This window comes from Tympanuchus pallidicinctus, unplaced genomic scaffold, assembly GCF_026119805.1.
Source record: "Tympanuchus pallidicinctus isolate F22 unplaced genomic scaffold, pur_lepc_1.0 scaffold2, whole genome shotgun sequence".
NCBI lineage: Eukaryota > Metazoa > Chordata > Aves > Galliformes > Phasianidae > Tympanuchus > Tympanuchus pallidicinctus.
Window position 1 is genome coordinate 46,440,260 of NW_026294721.1, and position 22,680 is coordinate 46,462,939.

Here is a 22,680-nt window from a genome sequence, read left to right on the forward strand (position 1 = left end):
GAATAATTATTGTTTGCTTTTATTGCACCTTTTTCATTATTCATTTATGTGTCTATGGAAGGACATAAAACTAAAGTAATCCAACAAATTAGGAGCAATTTTTTGAGACAGTCATTCATAATTAAAAAACAAACACAAAATATTTTCACCTTTCAGTTTATTTTATTAAAAAGAAAATACTGTGAGGTTTCCACTTAATAGGAAGCTTTAAAGCATTAATGAGTCTCTAAGGGCAGTTATGGCAAGTAAATATGGAAAGCTTCCAACATTAAATACGTCTACCATATTCTGTTACCTAGGGGCTGGATTTAGAAAAATAACCATCAAAAGATGTTTGTTTATGGAAGAAACACATAATTCTGTATCCTGTGCCATCTTCTTTCAATAATGTTCACCTAATACCATTAACAGGTAGGATAGGGTAGCAGTTTTTCCCATTTCCCAGGGGGCTTAGGGTAAATTTCATATTTTGACTGACTAAAATATACTTTGGGCAATTATTTTGTAGTCCCGTATCCCAAAGATTTTATGACCTCCCAGGAGCAGCATTTCATGATGGCCAACCTGGAAGACATATCAAGAAGCTGTATTATTCTGAAGCCAGTAGTTTTTACTTTTATCTGGGCAATATGCTACCAAATTTCAGGGATAAAGGTGAGGAAACAGATGAGAAGAATACACTGGGAAGATCTCTTAACACATCTTGCTATCAAATTACAGATTCATAGAACTGCATATCAGCTCTATGAATCTCCACTTTTTAAAAATTTAATTTATTTTGATATCACAGAATCATAGGGGTTGGAAGGGTCATTCAGAGATCATTGAGTCTAAACCCCCGGTCAAAACAGGTTCCCTACACCAGGTTGCACAAGTAGGTGTCCAGGTGGATCTTGAACATCTCCAGAGAAGAAGACTCCACCATCTCCCTGGGCAGCCTGTTCCAGTGCTCCGTCACCCTCACCATAAAGAAGTTCTTGCGTGCATTTGTTTCTGGCCGTTTCCCCTTGTCCTGTCTCCACACACTGCTGAAAAGAGTCTGGCCTCACCACTCTGCCCTCCACACCTTAGATATTTATAGACCTGGATCAGATCCCCTTTCAATCTTCTTTTCTCAAGGCTAAACAGGCCTGGATCACTCAGCCTTTCTTCATAGGAGAGATGCTCCAGGCCCTTCATCACCTTTGTGGCCCTCCATTGGACTCTTTCCAAGAGATCCCTGTCTTTTTTGTACTGGGGAGCCCAGAACTGGACGCAGTACTCCAGATGAGGCCTTACCAAGAGGTAAGAGGGAGAAGATCACCTCCCTTGACCTGCTGGCCACGCTCTTTTTAATGCACTCCAGAATGCCATTGGCCTTTTTGGCCACAAGGGCACACTGCTGACTCATGGCCAACCTGTTGTCCACCAGGGCACCTAGATCCCTCTCTGCAGAGCTCCTCCTTGGGTCATCCCCCAACCTGTACTGGTGCATGCGATTATTCCTCCCTAGATGCAAGACTCTACACTTGCTTTTGTTAAACTTCATCTGGTTTCTTACTGCCCAGATCTCCAGTCTGTCCAGGTCTCGCTGAATGGCAGTACAGCCTTTAGGTGTGTCAGCCAATCCTCCCAACTTCATATCATCAGCAAACTTGCTGAGGGTGGCCACTATTCCCTCATCAAGGGATTCAACGTTGATGAAGATGTTGAACAAGACTGGACTCAGCACTGGCCCCTGAGGAACACTGCTAGTTACAGGTCTCCAACCAGACTCTGCACCCTCTGCGCTCTGCCAGTCAGACAGTTCTCAACCCACCTCACTGTCCACTCATCTATCCCACACTTCCTCAACTTTGTTATGAGGATGTCATGGGGGACAGTATCAAATGCCTTGCTAACGATATAAATTAAGCTCTGATTTCCTAGACCTATGAAGGGAATTGTTTCCCTGCTATCATAGTATTTTATTCCTCTCACCCTGCTGCATAATTAATTCATGAACATACAGCTCCCTACCCACTTAAGATAGGACTTGCATTCATCCTTGTCTAAGCATGTATTACTCAGACAATATAAAATGCATTTTCTCTCACTTATGTACTTGGTTAGTTTTAGCAACTGCACATAAAATGCTCAGTAGGGAAAATAAATTTGAAAATCTATAGGTCGTTTGTTTGCTTTTCGGTGAACAAACAATAAATCTGTGGTTGCCACACCACCAAGTGTCATAATCTTCTTAATCCTAGATTAACCACCACTCTGACATTACCCAAGTTAAAGCCAAAAAAAAAAATCATGTAAAGGTTTTAAATAAAGTAATTAAATATTATTTTCTATTGTCATAGAAATGAAGAAAAACTTCCATAGAAAAAAAAGTCTAAACCAAAGGAAAGACTTTTTTTTCCCCACAAGCAACCATACACATCCATGTGTGATCTCAATCTGCTGGTCTGTTACTTATCTCCACTCTAATTTATTGAATTCTTTGGAAAAATGATTAATTGCCAAAAAAGCAGCAAGAAAAAAAAAATCTGAATAATATGGTAATTTTAGTAGTCTTTATAGTAACCTTCCTTATCTTAAAATTTGCTTCTACACAAATTTATTGATTATATTGTGAATAATTTTCCATACTGGGTATTTCTTCTCTACACCAACTAGTTTTGTAGTAATTTCTTTAATAAATTCAGCACTGGTATACTGGAGTAGAAGAAAATTCAGACTGTTACAGAATAATATCTATAAGAAAAGTTGTGTTTACATTATTATTACAAGTTAGCAGTTGCGTAGATGCAACTCACGTTTATTCTTGTTATCTTATCCTTGACTACTCAAAATATCCTACACAGAGAAAATTCTTTAAAGGAAAAAAATAGACCGTATCAACTCTTGGCTATGTAATGTCATCCTGAAGAAAGGAATATCACAGTTAATTGCAGAGGAAAATAATCCCCCTTTTTAGTATCCCCTTTTGGACTTTCATCTCAAGGAATGAAAATGACATACCCTAATATGTGTATGCTAATATACTTCTCAGTATTGTGATAATGGATACATTGATTGATTCCTTGTGCCTTGCACAAGAAAAGCCATGTAAATTTTGTCCTTATGATAATGTCCTTATGTAATGATAAAAACAGTTATAATAATGTGTCTTACTTTTGTGACTTTCATATTTAATTTGTATATCATGAAATGATCAGCTTAATTAGTTTGTTTTTTTTTCTATAAATTCAGAACGATTGTCTTTTTTAACAGAATCAGAACGAGCAAATTATACAAAGAATAAAAACAACTTGCAACATAAGAAAAGTTTAGAACACAAGAAAGATATCTCTTGAAAAATATGGTCCAGTAACTAGATGGATGTGCAGGCTTAACTGCTCCACGTTTCTTAGGTCTATAAGCCTACAATTGCAAATTTGTGTTTTCGGTGTCCCCATATTTCTATTTTGTTAATTTGCACTCATTCGTTACATTCTGTATTCTTGTAGTATGCCAGTAATATACCTTGCAGCAAATCCTGTAATTAGAGTAATTGAGTCATGGAATACAGTTTGGTGGTAATGATGCAATTTTTGAAAAAACATTTTATATGGGTACACACGAGCGTGTTACGTTTACATACACACATACTTAATGAAATATGTATTCTTACGATCTGCATAAGACAACTTAGTGGGGAATTCTGCAAAACCAATGTGAGATATAAGAATCCTAACACTTAAAAACAAGCATGTAGTGAAGTTTTGAATAGTAGATTTGAGTTTATACACAGCAGGAATCAGATACATGCAGACATACAACATCCTCGCAGGATCCTGAAGATCTCCTTCTCTCCTTCCAAATTTGAAGTACTGAGTTTTGTGTATTGAGAATGCTTTTCCAAATCCTTAGACAGCACAGTAGGAAGACTTTTGTAACCAAGAAAGAAAGAGCAAAGGAAAGGATCCTTCGGAACTTCAAATTTAAAGTAGCACAGCAGCAAGTAATGACTAGTGACATCTGAAAGTGACAAGAATGTCAGCTGTCATCAAGCAACCTGATAAATTTTAGGCAGGCCAGGAAACATATTCATTCCATGCTTGTGGGCTTTTTTGTGACTAAACAAAGCATGTTTTATTTTTCTAGATTTGCAGCTCAAGCATACCTTTACTGAAGACCTTAGTAAATTTGGGAAAGGCATTAGCACACAATTCTGTGTGACCTCAAAGTTATTTCACAGTAGCATCAATGTGTTACTTTGAACTAATGAATGCCTTACTTTGTAATTCCAAAGGTTCAAAGATGGAGGTAAGAAAATAAGAGGTATTTTGGTCTCATCTCTGGATAGTCTTGTACTGATCTAGAGGAAGACTGGATATCTATTTTGTGTATGTTTGAGGTTGGAGCTGAGGCAGAGGAAGGCTTCCAGAAATGGGGAAGTCTGAGAAAAGCTGGAATAGTGTTCCACAGATGCTGTGATAGCATTCAAAAATATCTACGGTATGGCTGACATGGTAGAGGGGTGATGAGACCATACACAGCTGAGACAAGCCTGCATAGCTATTGCAGTCTTTTTTTTTCCTGCACCTCACCTTAACTCCTGGCTGAAACAGAGCCTGGGGTTCTGCTGTTTCATAGTATTTCACAGAGTATAACACAGGATTAGACCTCAACATTAAAGGAAATATCTGAAAAACATCTAGCAGTCAACATGCAGGAAACATTTTAAAAATATAAACTTTGTAAATGCCATTTAAAATAATTTTAATTAAAACATTCTGGGGGCTAGATTTACCAGTATTCCTCCTTTAAAATGTTGTACTGGTGTTTGATATTTAAATTTAAATGCACAGTTGAGCGTAACAAATACATATGCTTAACTGGCATAGCCCTGTATAACCAATTCAGTTTATAGTCCATGTCTGAAGCAAATATCCTCTTGTTTCCCTTCCTATGAGCTGAACAAAAGCAGGATAAAGCCTGTGAACTAAGCGATCAATCTTAGTCCATTGGCCTCACTTTTCCTCTGACTTTTACAGGCATCCTTTCTGTTAACTGTTTTAATACGATTATTGAAAGTTATTGGCCTTCAGAACGTTGAGCGGACAGTCATTTAAAACTTCACTATGAAGTTTTGAAGAGGCCAATATTTCAAACTTTTTTTATTTCTGAATTGTTTCAGCTAGCTATTCAGTCAGCTTTGGACCTTCCCACTGAAGCAGATTAGCTCTACTTTTGCCTAAACTCCTGCTCTATGCTTGCATCAAATTTACTCTCTTTAATACTGGGATATGAATCAAGTAATTCAGTTATTTCTAATATAGAAGTCTAGTAATTTAGAGAACACATGTTTTACTTCAATTTCTATTGAAGTGAAAAAAAAAGTAAAAAACAAAACAAAAACAATTGGAAACTGAGTATTTGTCAGCAGAGGAAGAGTTAAATAAAGTATAGTTAAATGGAATAAAAGGTAAGCCACTGAAGTGTGTAATTACTGTAACCTGATGGAAATTCAGTTTGGTAGGTGTTATACAAACCTTCCAACAAGCCAGTTGTGTTGCTATAATACGCTGCCTAAATTCTCATTTAAAGATTTGGTCCTTGAGGTCAGACCCCAGGAGGCTATTTGATTCCAGATCTAGATGCAGATGTTAGCCTGCATCTAATCAATACTTATATCAATTTCCAGGAAAATGCATCTGATTTCAGAATATGAAGTGTCTAAAACTATGTTTTACTGTGAACATAGAAAAGAGGGAGAACAAGTAGTGCACAGCATTAAAAGTAGTATTTTTGCTGTTCACTATAATTTTACCTCTTGATGAGCCTCATTGCTGCAGTGCTGCTAACAGTCTAGTTTGGGTCAACAGCTGGTTACACCTCATCCCACAACTTTCCTATGCTTCTGGAAAAATCTGGAGTATGGCAGTGGGCTGACAGGCAGCATGTTGCCACACCACCACATGTCACAAGAAATGCTTTGGAGGAGATTGCTCAGAATTTAAGTGCCGCCTGCTCTCCCAAAAGCAGTACCAGTACTATACAACTCAGCAGAGCTCTGTGATTCACATCTCTCTCCCTTAATTCCACAAGCATAAAACTTTTGCTCAGGTTGAGATTGTGGCTGAATATGCAGATGAATATACTGCTTGAGGTAGGAAAAAAAGCAAACTTGCCTTAGGGGGCTTCTGCAGCTCTGAAGCAGACAGTGCAGTGCTAATGTTTGGCCTGATGGAGGTAAATTTCCTTCTATCCCACCCTCACTTTGATGCTGGTCTCTTGGCCTATATCCTGCTTTCAGAGTTTGGCCAAATATGAATATTTCCTGGAATATTTGTTATAATCTTAAAAAAAAGGTCAGTGTAAGAAAGCAGGCTATGTATCAGTCCTTTTCCCTTCAGAATTAAAGCCTCTTTGTTAGTGTTCAAGAACCTGAGCATATAAGATTTACTTTCCCTATCTTCAAAGCCTGTCCATTTGGCACACCCCCATGGCTTGGCAAGCTCTCCAGCTGACTAATCTCAGAGCAACTTTGGTAACTTACTCACTGTCTGTCTCCTCTAGCTGCCTGAACCACAGTAACTGTGTTCTATACCTTTGGAAAGAGATACTGTAATAGAGGAGAGGGAATTATATTTCATAATCTTGATGCGTCAATAGAAGCATCTGCATCGATACTGGAGCTTGCAGGCTTTGAGCCAGCACAGTATCAACAGCTGTAACTGACTCCAACCAAAAATGCTAACCTCAGATTGCAACAACTGCATCTAAATAAATGCTGGAAATCAGAGAGAGGCAGTTATGAAAATGACCTCCATTACCTGCCAGCTGTATGGCAGCACATGTTGTACCTTGCGCCATCTGTAGATAAAGCTTCATTGTAATTTAAAGTGTAAAAGCCATCATACTTTTCTGTCAGGAGTGAGGACTCCCCAGTGTACACTAATATGTAAAATGCTTTGTTGCTATGAGGTCCAATTGTATGTGCACATATGTCAGCCTTTACTGAGGCTCACTAAGTCATTGTCAGGCAGATGTTGTTTTGCCAGGTGTGCTTTTGTAAAGCTTACAGCTGGATAACTTTCCTCCAGAGGGGATATTTAAATTGGAGATGGGCAAGCCTCAAAGGGTTTAGAGGTTCAATTAAATAAGCATCTAAAAGTCTGGATACTTGTCCGAACCAAATCCAGCATCCCCTGAATAAAGCTGTAGGGCATAATAGAGTAGTTCAGTTGCAAGGGATCTACAATGATCACTGAGTCCAATTGCAGAATAGCTCAGGCTGTTGTAGACCACATAGAGCACTCTTGCAACTTTCTGTGTAAGAATCACAAAGATGATATTTTTTTCTCCCAAGATTAACATATTCAATTTGCAGATTATTTAAAATCAAATTTTAGCAAGTTACAACATTTGATTTAATTTTGCATAAAGCTCTAGGTCAGTTTTATTTCTGTCAATCCATTTCCATAATCTATGGTTTAAAAGAAATTCCCTGAAAGCATATGAAAAATTCACAAAAAAAGGCTCAAACTGCAAGAATTATTTACTGTGAGGTGGTAGCAAATGTTTCCAGAATATTTTTCTGGAATGGAAGCAATTCAACTAGAGCCACAAGAGCATTAACTTAACCAGGACAAGTAAAAATGCAATAATTTCTACAGGACAGTAAAAGTCTATAGAAGAAGACAATCTTGAAGCAATATAAATGTGCAAAAAGGAATTACACAATTCTATGTACTTTTGGCTATGTATACCTCTTAATTAGGTCCTAAGCAGATGTTATAGGATGCCTTCTATTTTGAGACACTACTTCTAAAGGACAGTTTATTGATGACCAAAAATTCTGTAGATTCATCTGACTGATATACTACATTGTGTATTTTAGTACTAAGTTCATTAACACTGAAAGAAATACAAAATCTGAATAAAGATCAATCAGAAAAGACTGAAGGGCTGTGAAACAAAAACAATTAAATCCCAAGAACTGCTTTGCTATTCAGATGAGAATATACTTATAAGTAGCTAGTGTACAGTGTGCACCTGAGGTCATGATGAGCTCATCACTGATACTAAGACCTCAAAGAGACTGAGCCTCATTGGTCAGTATTCATCTAGAAAACATTTTGTAGGTTCTCTTTTTGTATCCACTGGCTTACATTAATGCATGTTTTGCTTATTCTAACACTAGACTGCGTGTAAGGAAAAGCTTAAGGAGATTAAAAGGATATTTCAACAATACACAAAAATATCTCACAACAACTATGCAGCCAGGTAATATTCTGAAGAAATCACTGCAGTTCAGTGATTCATAACATTTCCCTATCAAATTAACTAAATTGTTTTAAGATGTCTTCCCAAGTGAGCACGTCTCAGTGAGACTCTTAGTATATAAAGGAATGGGAACATATATATGTATATATATAAGTTTTTAATTTAAAAAATCCTTCACAGATATGAGTTTATGATTTTCTCTCCCAACTTACTGAGCCTACACTATCTGCAGAATCCTGGTGTCTCCAACTGGCGTCCAGACTAAATTAAAGTTAAAAGGATGATTATATAGAGTTTTTTAGAACTGGATTGTACTTATGCACTTTAGCATGGCTTTATGCAAAACTTCATAATTAAACTGTATGCTAAATTTGAAGTCCAAATTGAACAATAGATTTTAAAGGAAACTAACTTACAACTGTTGAGTTCTATTTTACCATTCTAAGTTTAGTTTTGCTAGATATTTTTGGCTGATTTTATTTCACTGAATTAAATTTGCCAAGGTTCTGCTGAAGTAAGACAATATACAACAGTGTAAAAAATGTAGAATATTTCAGTTGGTTAGGCATGCACTTATAATGCAACTTATAATAAAAACAACAGATTAGCTACAGGTGGTTTAAGGTTTTGTTGTCAGCTCTGTGTGCAGCTGTAGAAATTCTTCATTAATCAGGATGAGCGACTTGAGAGTGCATTCAGTGGTTCACATATGATTCAGATATTTCACTAATCATACTGCTGTTATCTCGCTTTTATGTTTTTATATGTATTATTCCCAGAAACATGAGTTCTGAACTGTAATGCTTGGATTGGTGACATTGAATTAACTTTTTTAAGGTCAGGGTCTACCATTGTTGCTTAGAAGATTCAAAAAGTCTTATATTTATCTCTAGAATAAATGTATCAGGACTGCTCTGAAAGAAGTGCCTCCTATTTTATTATACTGGATGATGACGTTGGAGGCGGATGTTGGTGGTATGGCAGTAGAGGTTGAATCTTCCTTCCAGTATCCCGTTACATATTGTTTCTGTGTGACAGATGGCAGCAGAGGGAGAAATGTACACAAAGCAAAGGTATGACACTGAATTCTTCCATGCAGAAAAAGTTGCACTCACTGATATTCACCAATGCTTTCTGAATAGTCATGGAGACCAAACAGCGGATGTGAGCACAGTGAGGTGGTGGTTGATATGGTTCAGTAGTGGTGAAAGCAAGGTGAAAGACAAGCCATCTTCTGTATGGTCATGGAAATCTATATGAGCACAGCATGCAGGCTCTTGATCATCACTGGCAAAATTGCACAGCTAACGGTGGTGACTATGTTGAAAAAAAGTGTTTTGTAGCTAAGAATTCACTCTGTCAAATAATGCTGTTGTATTCTTTGTTTCTGTTGTAATTTCTATGAAAAAAATAGAAGAAATTACTTCCTATGCAACCTATGTATTATGACAGTATGTGAGAAATGGTTAAAGAGGTCTAGAGTATTTTCTCAATCATTATCTTTCCTGATTTATTAAGGCTTCTTCTACAAAATATATTGTGAATACAATACTGAGATTGATGGTCCACTGCGAAAGTCTCTTCAAGAACTTCATGTCCGGTTCTTTTTCATTAACTACACTTTGTCACAAAGGTAAGACAATTCAGTAAATGCATACATACATGCATACATACATACATACATACATATATATACATAAACACAGCATTTCTTAAAGGTGATGGACTGGAAGCCATAGAAAACAACATGCTGAGTTCCTATCCTGAAAAAAAATTGCAACATTTGTATTTTCTTCCCTTACATAATAAAATATTTGTTGTTCTTTTCAGAGCTGGCCTTTATTTTTAAATGATTAATGAACTTTAAGATTAGACTATATTTTCAAATATTAAAAAGTCTTTTCTTATCTCACTTTCTGACACTCTTCTTTAGCTTCTTTAATATATATATATATATATATATATACACTAATTTGACCTCTTAAGTGACTAGATTGGAGATAAAACATGAAAAAGCTCTGTGGAGCTGACAGACATCTAATCAAATATTGTTTATTTTTTCTACCTATATCTTAACTTAATGAGATGTTAAAAAAAAAAAAAAAAAAAAGCAAAAAAAAAAACCCTCACCAACACCACCAAGAAAACCAGCATCAATCTGGCTTTCTGCCATTTATGTGCAAAATATTCTGACTGACATAGAAATCCTGAATAAAATGAACTGATGTAATTTTTTTTCCTAGGAATTTTCATTCTTATAACATCACAAAAGTATGGAAGACCTTGATCCTTTTTTTTATTGAATGTTTTGAATAACAAAAAAAAAATCAAAACAAAACATGGGAACATAGCTAATTATCTTAGAAATCAGTTCAACCATAAATATCTGTGCACCTGCTAAAATAATTGTCTCCTTCTGGTATTTTCTATAAAATACTCCTTTACTGTCTAAATTAGCGTAGGTAAATCAGCTATCTTTTAAGTTGACCTGATAGCAATTAAACTTGATGAATAGCTGCTGCAATTCCAAGGTACTACTCTTTGTTTCTTTCAATCTTGCTATTAATATGAATTTTCAACCCAAACACAACATTGTAAAATATCATGGAATCTGAAGACAGCCAGAAGATAATCTAGAAGACAAAATGAGAGTAAAGGTCATAGATACCCTTTTAAAAAGTTGAATAAAAATGAACCAAGGGCCAAGAAGATCAGACAAAAGAGTTTCATCTTCTCTTTAACCAGACTTGAGAGTTAGTCTTTGTCAAGCAATGATAAAACGGATTAGATACACTGGCAGTGTGGCCAAGTTGATTCAGGTCTTTTCCTTGTGACAGTTTCCTTGGATTTATGTTATATGCAACATTTTTGTTCAGATAAATTTAATTTAAAAATAGAGCCCTACAGTACAATCATGCCAGATACATGCAATTTGGCTTAAAATGTACCGCAGTGTAAAATCCAGACCACTAGGGGTCCAAGTGTTCAGTCAGCCACGAGTTATTGTACATCTACATAACCTCCAAAGAAGTTTAAAGGAAACACCTTGAGACTTGTGTGGATTTTTATTAACCCAGCACTGTGAATTGATGGGGTGCTGGTGAAAAACAAACATAGGCATAGAAAACATAAGGTCTGCTTCACACAAGAGCTCTTTATTGACAGTTTATGACATAGACTTGAAATGGCCTGATACTGCTCCTACGATTTTAGCCTCCCAAAACTGACAGGCGTTTTGAGACTTTGTTCACCCTGTGAGGGCTTGCCTTGCCTTGTCATTGCATCTTTCTCCTCAGCATCATTCTGAAAATCAATTGTGATCACTAGAGACAATTGCACATTTTTCTTCCATCTCTTGACCTATATTTCTGCCAATTTCACTTTCTCAGTCTACGTGCAGACCTACCTCAGGCTTATGCCAAATTACACATGGATTACAAGTAAGCAACAGGGCCTATGGCTAACTAAATCATTGAGCTGGCACACAAATTTCCCACCCATTTTGGTCCAAATTAAAAATAAGTTGCGATTGAGGAAAGAACATATTATGGGGTTATTTTTTGTTTGTTTGTTCGTTTGCTGGTTTGTCTTGGTTTGGTTTCATTTTTGTCCCAGGAATAAGGAAAAGTATTACAAGCAATGGATCTTGAATATCTCCATAGAAGGAGACTCCATGACCTCCCTGAGCAGCTTTTTCCAGTGCTTCATCACCCTTATAGAAAATAAATTCTTCTGTGTGTTAGTACAGAATTTCCTATGTACAAGTTTCAGGACATTACTCCTATTTCTATGCACCACTAGAAGAGCCTGGCCTCATCCATTTGCCTCTCACCTCCCTTTAGACATTTATAAATGTTTATCGGATCCCCCCTCAGTCTTCTTTTCCCCAGGCTGAACAGACTCAGATCACTCAGCCTTTCTTCATGTGGGAGATGCTCCAGGATCTTTACCTTTTTTGTCCCTCCACTGGAGATCCCAGTCTTTTTTGAACTAAGGAACCCAGAACTGGACACTGAAGCATAAATAAGAATAGAAAATCAGATAAGAGTATAAATGCACAGATTTGTTATCAGTGTTTGTAGTTAATTTGTTAGTAAAGACAACTCTCTTTATTCCAACACTCCTTTGTATATTATGTTCTGGTTTGTGGTGGGTTTTTTTTGGTGGGTTGTTTTGTGTTGATTTTTTGTAGCCTTTTTGGTAACATTCCTTTGATTTTTATTTCTTCCTAAACAGAACTATCAAGAAAGAATATTTGGAAAAAAGAGCTTTTTTACTATTAGGAATTTTTAGGTTTTTTTACTGTTACTTGTAAAGCTAATAGGAATCAAAATGTGAAAGACCAAAATGAAAATTAAAGTTGCTACTGATGAAACCCACCATTACTCCCAGGCTTCACATTATCTAACAGTACTCATGAAAACAAAATTAAACAGAGCAGTAAAATAAGCAATAAGCACACACTAGATTCTAGGGAAAATTTTACTCAGTGATCGAGACATTCAGGAGCAACAGAGATTAAAATCCTGATGGAAAAGACCATTTGCCTTAGCAGAATCCTGATAATAAATCTTGTCAAATTTGGCTAGAGCAATACCCTTCCAACAGCTGTATTTGTATAGTCCTCAAATTCATCTTTTAATCGCTGCCAACATTCTGCCTTTCTTGGGCATGGTCACATTTTTACCTTAATTGAAAAAGTCCTCAAATCACGAGTACCATTCAAGATAGCTTATAACGTACATAATTTTACTGAAGCTCTAGAAATGTGGCAAACAAGAGGACAGTCAGTTGTCTGTACAAAATTTGTCTTGCTTTCAGTGTCCATATTGCAATGTCTGCAATGTAGTACATTTCTTTTTAAATCAGTGGGTAGATACGGTTGTTAGAACAACTGTAAATCGTCTCTTAGACAATTCTGTGAAATGATGAAGCATATGAAAATAGTACTGTATACATTACTTGTGATACTTGTAATTAAGTACCTGGTGTCTAAAAGTGGTATGCCTAAGAGAATAAGAAAAACAGAGGTAGCACATGTGGTATATTTTTACTACAATCAAAGCAAAGGGCTTTCCTGGTCCAGAAATCATTTATATATACCCAGTTGTACTGAATAGTTTGTTCCTCTGTGAACACAGCAAACCTTACTCTAATCCATGTAAATTTTTAGGATTTGTAACATCCTTTATCAAGGAGTTCCACAGCTAAGGTACCCAACTGCACAAATAACTTCTACTGTCCGACATTCCTGATTTCTAATATTCAAAGAAACAGTGAACAACTTATGTCCTTTCACCTTCTTCATGCTAGTCACAGTTTTAACAGCGTCTTTCACGTTGTGTCTCTCCCATTCTGTTTCTTTCCCCCCCTTTTTTTTTTTTTTTTTTTCTCTAACAGCCTTTCCTTGCAGTCTGTTCCCTTCCTCTGGATACTTGCCGTATCTATTCCATCTTTCTTTGAGATTCCAGGTGTCTGTTGGATTTGTATTAGCCTAATTAATCAAAGAAGAGGATGAAATAATCTGCGTAGAGCCCTGTACTCATAGTGTCCTCTGAAAACCACCACGAAAACCACCACAATACAAAGATCTTCCAAAGACCTCCATTTGCGATATAGTAAACAAAACACCAAGCAAGACCAGAATTCTACTTTCTTATGATGTAATAAGCATCATTCTTTCATCTGCAGGTACATAGCACTCAAGTTATCCAAACAACTTCGAAGCACCAATAAGAGACAGAGAATCATTCTGTTCTGGAGTTTGATAAAGTGAATACCTGAACTGTCTGAAAAAACTTTTTGGGGTCATATAAGAGAATTATAAAATCAACCTTCATAAAACTTCCACATCAATGCTATTTTTCATATCATACCATTACTTCATATCATACCATCCAACTTCTGGATGGTGAAGCAACACTGAACTCTGAGCCCAGTTGCTCCTGTTATGACAGCTTGCTAAGTTTCAGCTGATAAGTGTCAGTATGTTCCAGGAACCCATAGGCACAATTGCTTTGATTTGCATACTATTTAAAGCACAAGAAAAACCTTGCTTAGAGAACAATTAGGTTCTCCAGACTGTTTAATATTACTGCTGCTCCTTTCTACTGCCTGCATACCTCAAAGGCATCAAATTAATCACATGTCAGTAAATAATAGCTCAGAAGCTACCAAAAAAAAATAAAAATTCTAGAGGCCTAAACTTGCAAATATAAGCAAAAGACAGGAGCTCAGAGTACAGAGAAGGAAAACTTAATAGAAATAGGAAGAATTTTACATGTAAGTTTGAAATCAGGGATCCAGAGTCAAGATAGAAAAGAAATAGAAAACTGGCTATCCAGGGAAAAAAAAGGGACAAGATACTTAAGATGACAAATTGCCCCTATTCCTGTCAAAGGTGGAAACTTGGGTGAGATTGTTGGCATAGCTAGAGGATGAAAAGAATTACTGAAATGAAGAGTTGGTAGGGTGCTCAGGGAGCACTGAGTTATGAACATAGAGGAATAAAAGTGAACCTGGGCAAGTTTGGTCACTTGGACTACAAGATTAGTTTGCAATTCCTGCACCATAGCTGTCTACCGAAGTTCTGATAGGTTCTGCGACTACCTTCAGAAACAAATATGTACAAGAGGTAAAATGCTTTGGGAAGGAAGGTGATGCACAGCCCAACACAGTCTCTTCTTCACAACACTTGGAACAAACTGAAAACTATACAAATTACTAGATAATTTTAGAGTAAATGCTCCAACTTATTTAATAAGGTGGTGTATGAGTAAAAAGAGGCTCCCTTGCAACATAGAAATTAGTGTTCCTTGTCAGCAGCAGTGGGAAGATGACAGAGAAAGATAGCAGTGTGCTTTCACTGTGGATGCCTAGTTTTACAGTGATGCCCAGTTTCTCAGGACCTACTGTACCCTAGTCATCAAAGAGTACAGAAGACAGCACTCCTTGCCAACTTCCATATGCAGTACAACTGATAACTTTGTTAAGGAGCAATTATGCACTTTAGGAAGCGAGCCTGTCTTGCCACAGAAACCACACAGAAGATGGAGCCTCATCATGCCATTATTTGTGTTTGGCCAAGTTGGCCTTTACCTAGTCACTTGTCTGAAGTATTTGAGATGTAAAACGCTGCAGAGTAGCCTTCCGCTGCACTCTAAAAAATGACACAATATTTTGAACCTGGAAGTTTTAGATACATGGAAGAATACAATAAACTGAAGTCACTACTGTAGCAGAAGTCACAGCTTGAAACTGATTGAGGACCAAGTGGAAAGGCAGGGCCAATGCAGGGGAGCTCAGGTGTATTCAATGTACCTGAATGACAGAAGGGGTAGAGCCAGGATCCTCACCTTTCCAGGCATCGTTTAAGGGTTGACAGTGGAGATGAGGGTGTCTTGCTGGTGGTTCCTGTGTGCCTGAGGCCTTCCAAAGGCAAGCAGATGCTTTTCTTTGTTTCTGTGTCTGCAGTTGTATTTCAGCAAGTCCTCACTTGCTGCAGCCTAGGACTTTGCTACTCTGCTATTACTGCTGCACTTTCTTTTGTGTTCTGTTGTGCGCTTTCATTACACGCTACAAATATAGAAGAATCATTTTCATGTTACCTAGTGTAATTAGTCCTCAGTTCTTAGAAATTGAGAAGTGCTTTCTAAGTTTCAAGGCAAAAATACTCTGTGTGACTCAAATATTGTAGAAAATCAGCTGAGTAACTTGAACTTCTCAATTCTATGCAGCTGGGCAGTGTGGACAGCAGTACTATACTGCCAGCTGGCTTTATTGACTTATGGTATGTAGTTTTTAAGGATGTCCATACAAAATGTTAAGTGAAGTTGGTATGAAAAACTCAAGCAGCTTTCTAAGCACTGCTTTTAGTAGCCTAAAATGGATGCTTATAGCCTAACATCAGTTGTATAAATGATAATGGCTTATAAAAGGTATTGAAGAGCTTATTACAGCTAGAGAGAATTTAATCATTAGGAAAGTATTTCAAGCCATTAAAGAGAACATATGTGTCTTGGAAAACTTGATATGTAGAACTCAAGTGAAGAGAGTGGGAGAAACAACAATATTTTACTCATTAAATAACTCCTCTGATGTCTTCTTCTGAACTGTGCATGGATACAGAGCAGTTCACGGAAAACAATTTGCATCAGATTCCAGGAATCGGATTCTTTGAGTATTCTTTAGTGGAAAATGAAGGCTTGGCTGCTTACCAGATTATTTGCTGTATGATAAATGTAAAAGTTTTACTAGCTCTGATGGATTGTGGACGATAATTCCTGAGAAATTTGATCATCACTGAGACTATTGCAAAAATTGAAGTGATTCTACTAGTTAAGTAAATTGTCTGACATATCAGTATATGAGAAGACAACATTCAGCATATTTTTTTTTAATAGTGAATAAGAATTTTGCTTACATGCCTCCACAGTTGTCAAGGTTTCTTAGAAATAACATGAAAATGATGTGTTTTTCAGATCAGTTGCCTTTAAAGCTGAGCTTTCATTTATTGCACTCGGAGTAGACTGAACTGGCAGAATCCCTATAGTCAACATAATTTCCAGATTTTATTTCTGTTTTGCAAAAGGCTTATACCTTCTTATTTTAGTTCTAAGAGAAGTTGTATGTTGTTATAGCTTTATTATTTCCAGGCTTAATACTGCTGATTTGTACCAGGATTTCCATATCTCTGTGCAACACTACATAAGTCTGGGCTGCCCATTCCAGAATCAGAGTATTTCATTCTCCTTTCATGCTAATTTCTGTCAATAGAATCTCCTAGATACTGTTCAGTATACTTACTTCAGGATGGCAGTCTATACACAATTCTAGCAATGCAGTTGGTATGTGAGTTGTACTTTGAATCTTCAGAAGAATTCTTTAGAGAGCAGAGGAGCATGTGCTGAGAATTGTTTCTATCAGTGGGACCATTAAAAGACTTTGTTTCTTTACTTAGCTACCTACTTTGACAAAATTGGAAAGTATTTTACATCTCTTACATATGTCTCACCCTGCAAATAAATAAATGACTGAAATTAAAGTTATTGAGGAAGTAAGGGAATAACTGGTTTTCTGACAGACATACCAACAGAAAACATACGTTAATAAGACATTTCCATAGGAAAATTCCAGTCCCTTTATCTCTTGCTCAGTGAGTCACTCTTTCAGAAGAATGTTTGTGTTTTCTCTGTAAGCATTTAGTGTCTGTTATCCTCATATCTCTCCTGAAAAGATTTACTGTCACAGTGAGTTCAGTGAAAATTCATAGAGGAAAGAGGCACCCTAGGAGAGAATGTTTTGTAGGGGAGACTGTATTTCTTCAGAGGAATGTTTTGCAAGATGCTGGCTGATCCTAGAAACACACAAAGTGGCCAACTCCTCTATGTCATGATAGTAAAGAATGCTAGATCTCCACACAGAAGTCAGTGAGGTGTTTTACTTGTTTATTTTAAGCAGCTTGCATAGATAGATCCTAGATCCAACCACAGTTCAAGTAGGTTTTAAGTGTCTCACTCCGGATCTTAGCAGATTTTAGAGGAAAAATTCCTAGACCAGTTAAATCCAATATATAGACACATCTTCTGTAATTCATTTAATTCAATTTTTCCAGTTTCCTCATTACACCTCAAATGAATTCTAACTACTACCCCTAATGTTTCTAATGCAGTTTTAGTCAAGCCAAAGAAGGTAGAAGTATGTCTGGCATCCATGTGGCTTGGATTATCATCTTATGGCAGCATAGCTGACATAACTAAATTAATTTGACTTAAGAAATCACAGAAGTCTTGAACTGTTGTCTTGTAGATGACAAACCAGTGCCTTATCAGCTAAGCTACTCAGATTCAGTCCACAGCACTCTTAAGTGCAATTTCATCTAAGTAATGTGTTGCTGAGTCTAATGTCAAATGAATCCATCCCTTTACAGCCTTCCCTAATTAAAGGAAAAAAATAGACATATATGAGCAACCCCTGAAAAAGCTGTAGTATGTTAACACTTGTCATTTTTTTTTCTAGAAATTTGGAAGTGATTTTATTATTAGGCCTTTGTGCTGAAACAATTCTTTTTTTTTTTTTTTTTTTTTCCCCACAATCTATCTGAAGATAGAAGGGCAGACTCTACTATTCTTCCTTGAGGAAATGAGTGGTAGGTCAGTGCTGAAATCTATCTATTCCACTGGATTTATTAGAGAAATAGTATCCAAATCATACTAATTTAATCCTGCATAAAACGTTAGTATTTCACATTAGTTGGCCACCGCCCAATTTACACATAAATTCACTTTAAATTGTTAACCAAGTAAACATTTTGAATGTGGATGAGCAATCTACACCTTGAAGATTTGAGTATTTCTTTGATCTGTAATCTATTCCTCTTCATGTTTATTTACTTAGGGAAACAAAGGATTCATTTGAACAATGTCATTTGAAGCCATAACCTTTGGAGTTTTCTCTTTTAGATTTTTAATGGCCTGTATCGCTGGAGGGTGTCAATGGTATGCTTTTCAGAAAAAAGTGCTACATAAATGCAATACACCTCTTCAACTGCTGACTTCTGGTTAACTGGGCAAAGTGTTCAGATTCTATAGGTCACAACTTCATGTAGCATCAGAAATAAAGATTTCTTTGACCTGAAAACACTTCTTCAAGCAATATGTAAACTACTCTTTAGTGTCACATCTTTCCCGTGCCAAATCCTTAACATCCTTGACATTTAAAGTTGCATTTTTCCAAAAGCAGATAGGCAATTGAAATCTTACATCCTGCTGTAGTTTTTACTAGTCTATCACCTTTCACAATGTGAAGTACATTCCCAATTCACTTGAAGTCATTTAGCATCACGTATGAGAAGTTAATACTTCTAGCTCTCTGAAGGTCTTAGCTTTGTCTTAGTCTCACTAGTATAGGATGGTTCTTAGTCCCATAACAGTTTGAAGCATAGCAGACATATCAAACATTATGACGCCTCTGCATGAAAAATAACCTACTGTATTCTTGTTTAGAAAGAAAATGTAAACAACAGTAGCAGAAGTCCCTTATCCAAAACCAAACAAAATGGGAGATTTCAGAAATAAAATCACCAAAATTCTTTTTGGTGACTTTTGGTCATTCCATTGCACAAAGAAAATTGTATTTTTTGTTTCTTTTAATTTAGCAGGCTAATCAGAATTAGTTTGTTTTTTAATTGTTAGTAACACTATCAATTATTGTGAATTTGAAAGCCAATTCAGAAATATCGAGTCTTATCTGATATCAGACAATGGTACATGCATATATTACAGTGACTAATGAAAACTCTTTGTTTCAAACGTAATGAGAATTTTGAGACTTTTTTGTATATGTGAATTGGAAATATAGACCTAAACAAAGATTATTCTTTATTTACGCATAAGCTAGGCATTCAGTCATGTATAAGACAGCTATTTAAATAGTTCGTTTCTGTAAACTTGTGACCTGTTGCATTTCTCTTGCTCGTGATTTTTATTTTCATTTGATTTTTGAATTCTTAGTCATATTCCCATTTACTTGCACAGAAAGGGCTTGCTAAAAGAACTGCATCTCCCTTTGGAATTCAGCACATCTTTAATTACTATCAGATCTTCAAATATTTTCAGAAGATTCCCATTAGAAAGATCAAGAATCATTTCCATCCCAGTTCTCCAAAGGAAACTTTGAGCAGACGCTCTCACCAACAGTAACATTGACACATTAACTTTCTTCAGCCACCTCGCTCAGACTACTTAGTCTGGCTCCACCATGGCTGGAAGCCTTAATCAGATACCATACTAACGAAAGCTATGTCAGTAATGATGTCAGATGAATGGTGGTCACATGGCAACAGCCTCATTTGAAGCAAACAGTGCCACACTTGTTTTTAGGCTACTTTATGACTCGGCTGAAAAATGACTTTGTTCACAACGAAACACCACTAAAGTATGAGCTGTTACTGTAGGATTTTAGCACGTCTACTATTTTCTCAACATTCTTTTAATATACCTAGCTAGACAAACAGTGTAAATATCATTAAACTACATATATTATCAAGCTCATCAATCAGCATGTAAGCTAAGCAGATGAAAGCTTGGCAATCCTTTCTGGCATTTCAAATACTCAATAAAATGGAATGATGGAAAGTGTATAAAGGAGAAAATATTTTAGTTTTGCACTCTAAATCAGCTTATAGCAGATTTACACATTTGTAGAATAGGGGAACTCAGTCACTTCTCCCAAAAATGTTTTTCCTGTCCCTGATGGAGATGGCAGGGGGCTGCACAGATGCTCAGAGGGCCAGGATAACAAAATGTATGCCTTCTGGCTCCATTCATGCTGCAACAAAACAGAAGCCTCTGAATCTTCTGGCATTTTATTTAATCTCTTGTTCCTTCTCTGGCTTCTCAGATCTCTTCCTATTTTTATTATGCAGTTAGCAGCATTTTTACTCCCTGTACACAGGGAGTAAACAGATTTTTTCATTGCAAAACATAGGAAAGACCATTTTCTCAGGGATCCTAACTCAACTGGGAAGTAGGCAGTGACAATTTGGACTGTGGCTTCCTTGAAAATCAGGCACCACATGACCAGCCATTCCTCTGTACTTAGGAGGAGGTAAATATCAAAGCCACCTACCAGAGATTAACGTAATGGAGAAAATTTGCAAGTTGCCACATTCTAAGGCAGGCAGCTACATTTTCCTGTGACTGTTACTCTGACTGCAATCTCATGATCAGCTTAAGATAATGGACTGCTACTGATATTGAAAAGTGAAGTCCCTATGTCCCTGCTGGCTGCTCCTCCCCTGGCTCCGCTACCTATCTGCAGCAAGTAGCGTGGAAGGTTGCAGGAGAAACTGGTGCAGGTTTTGCACAGATGCTTGTGTGGCTACTGAGGGTATGGGTGTCAGGGTGACAGAAAATGCCTGCGAAGCAGGGAGAGCAGGACTGCATCTCTGCTGACATCATTGGTTTACATGTTTTAAATTCATTGTGAAGCTGTGGTATCAGCTTGTAGTGAGAGCCTGAAATCCAGATGGGGTCACAGACCCCTCTGCTTGGTCTGTAGTATCTCTTCCATTTAAACTTACTGATCAGGAAGGTGGTTAAAAATTGTGTTTATCCAACTGGAGAGCAGGAGTAATTATGAAGATAACAAAGAGGAGCTAACAAACCCCAGAATTTAAAACATGGAGTGATCAGGAAAAAAAAAAAATCAGTAAATCCATATTAAAAATGAATCTGCAAAAATCAAGAACCCTCAAGAAGAACACAAGAAAAAATCTTTAGATACTTGCTGAGTGTTATTCAGTTATTTCTTACTGTTAGCATGAGAACATGAACTAGGAGAGTCTGCTATAGAATATTCTACTCATAAGGTAAAATTAGCAGAATTTTAACTAGTTCATAACCCTGGAGCTGTGCCGTCATAGTCTTTAGGTTAATATAAAAAGTCTGGAAAAGCTATCCTAATGCAAGTTTCAATAAACTACAATAGATTCTGGACACAAATTGTATATCATTCATACAGTCAAAGCTTAAGCACTGTTATTATTTTCTGTTCCTTTCTGGCACTACTTAGCAAGTTCCAAATGAATGAATTCTCTATTCATAGATACGTACTGGAAAAGAATGCAGTCTCCCTGAATTGAAGAATAGCGTGTATGCTTCTCTTACCTTCCCCTCAGCTCCTCTGAAATATACAAAGTCCTCAGGAAAATGCACTGATTTCACATTCCTGACACAAATTTGCTGTATTTTTGCCAGGCATTTGTTTTTCATTTACATTTTACCTGCTTTTTAAAGATTGCGTGAGCCTTTCTAAAGCCAGAAATGACCAGTCTTTCCAAGCGTAGAAGGTACTTCAGTGAAATGTGTGTTGGGCCTACTGATCATAGCAGTATGTCAAGGCATGAGATGGGCCATGGCCCAACAAAATAGAGTCCAAAATAACTTTTGTAGTGATTTTCTTGGGGGTTGTGAAAAGATCTGTAGAAATAGGAAAAAAGTGAACAAGCAGAAAGATACAAGTGATAGCCTACTTAGAGTTCAAAGAAGTCCTAAGAGGGGCTTATGAAGCAACTATCATCTGAAAACAGATCAAGGCAGTTAAAACATCCAAACCATATGAGCTTTGATAGGTTGTGATCCTGTGTAAGAGAAGGACGATGACTTACAACTCTATCAAGGTTTGTTTCCTGCTTATAGTCACCGAAGCCTACAGTCAACAGAACCCCAAAGACTTTCTCTTTGAACCTAAATCATCAGCATCTTTTTCTAAATAAAATGTTTTGTCATCAGTTTTGGATCTTAACTCCAATACTTCCTTGTATCTGGCAATGTTAATAGGATGAGCTGCGTTTGACAATAAAAAAAGGCTAGAGTAACCACATAAGGAGCCAGGATAACCACATCAGGGCATGCAGAAGGTTTAAACTAGTACAGCAGA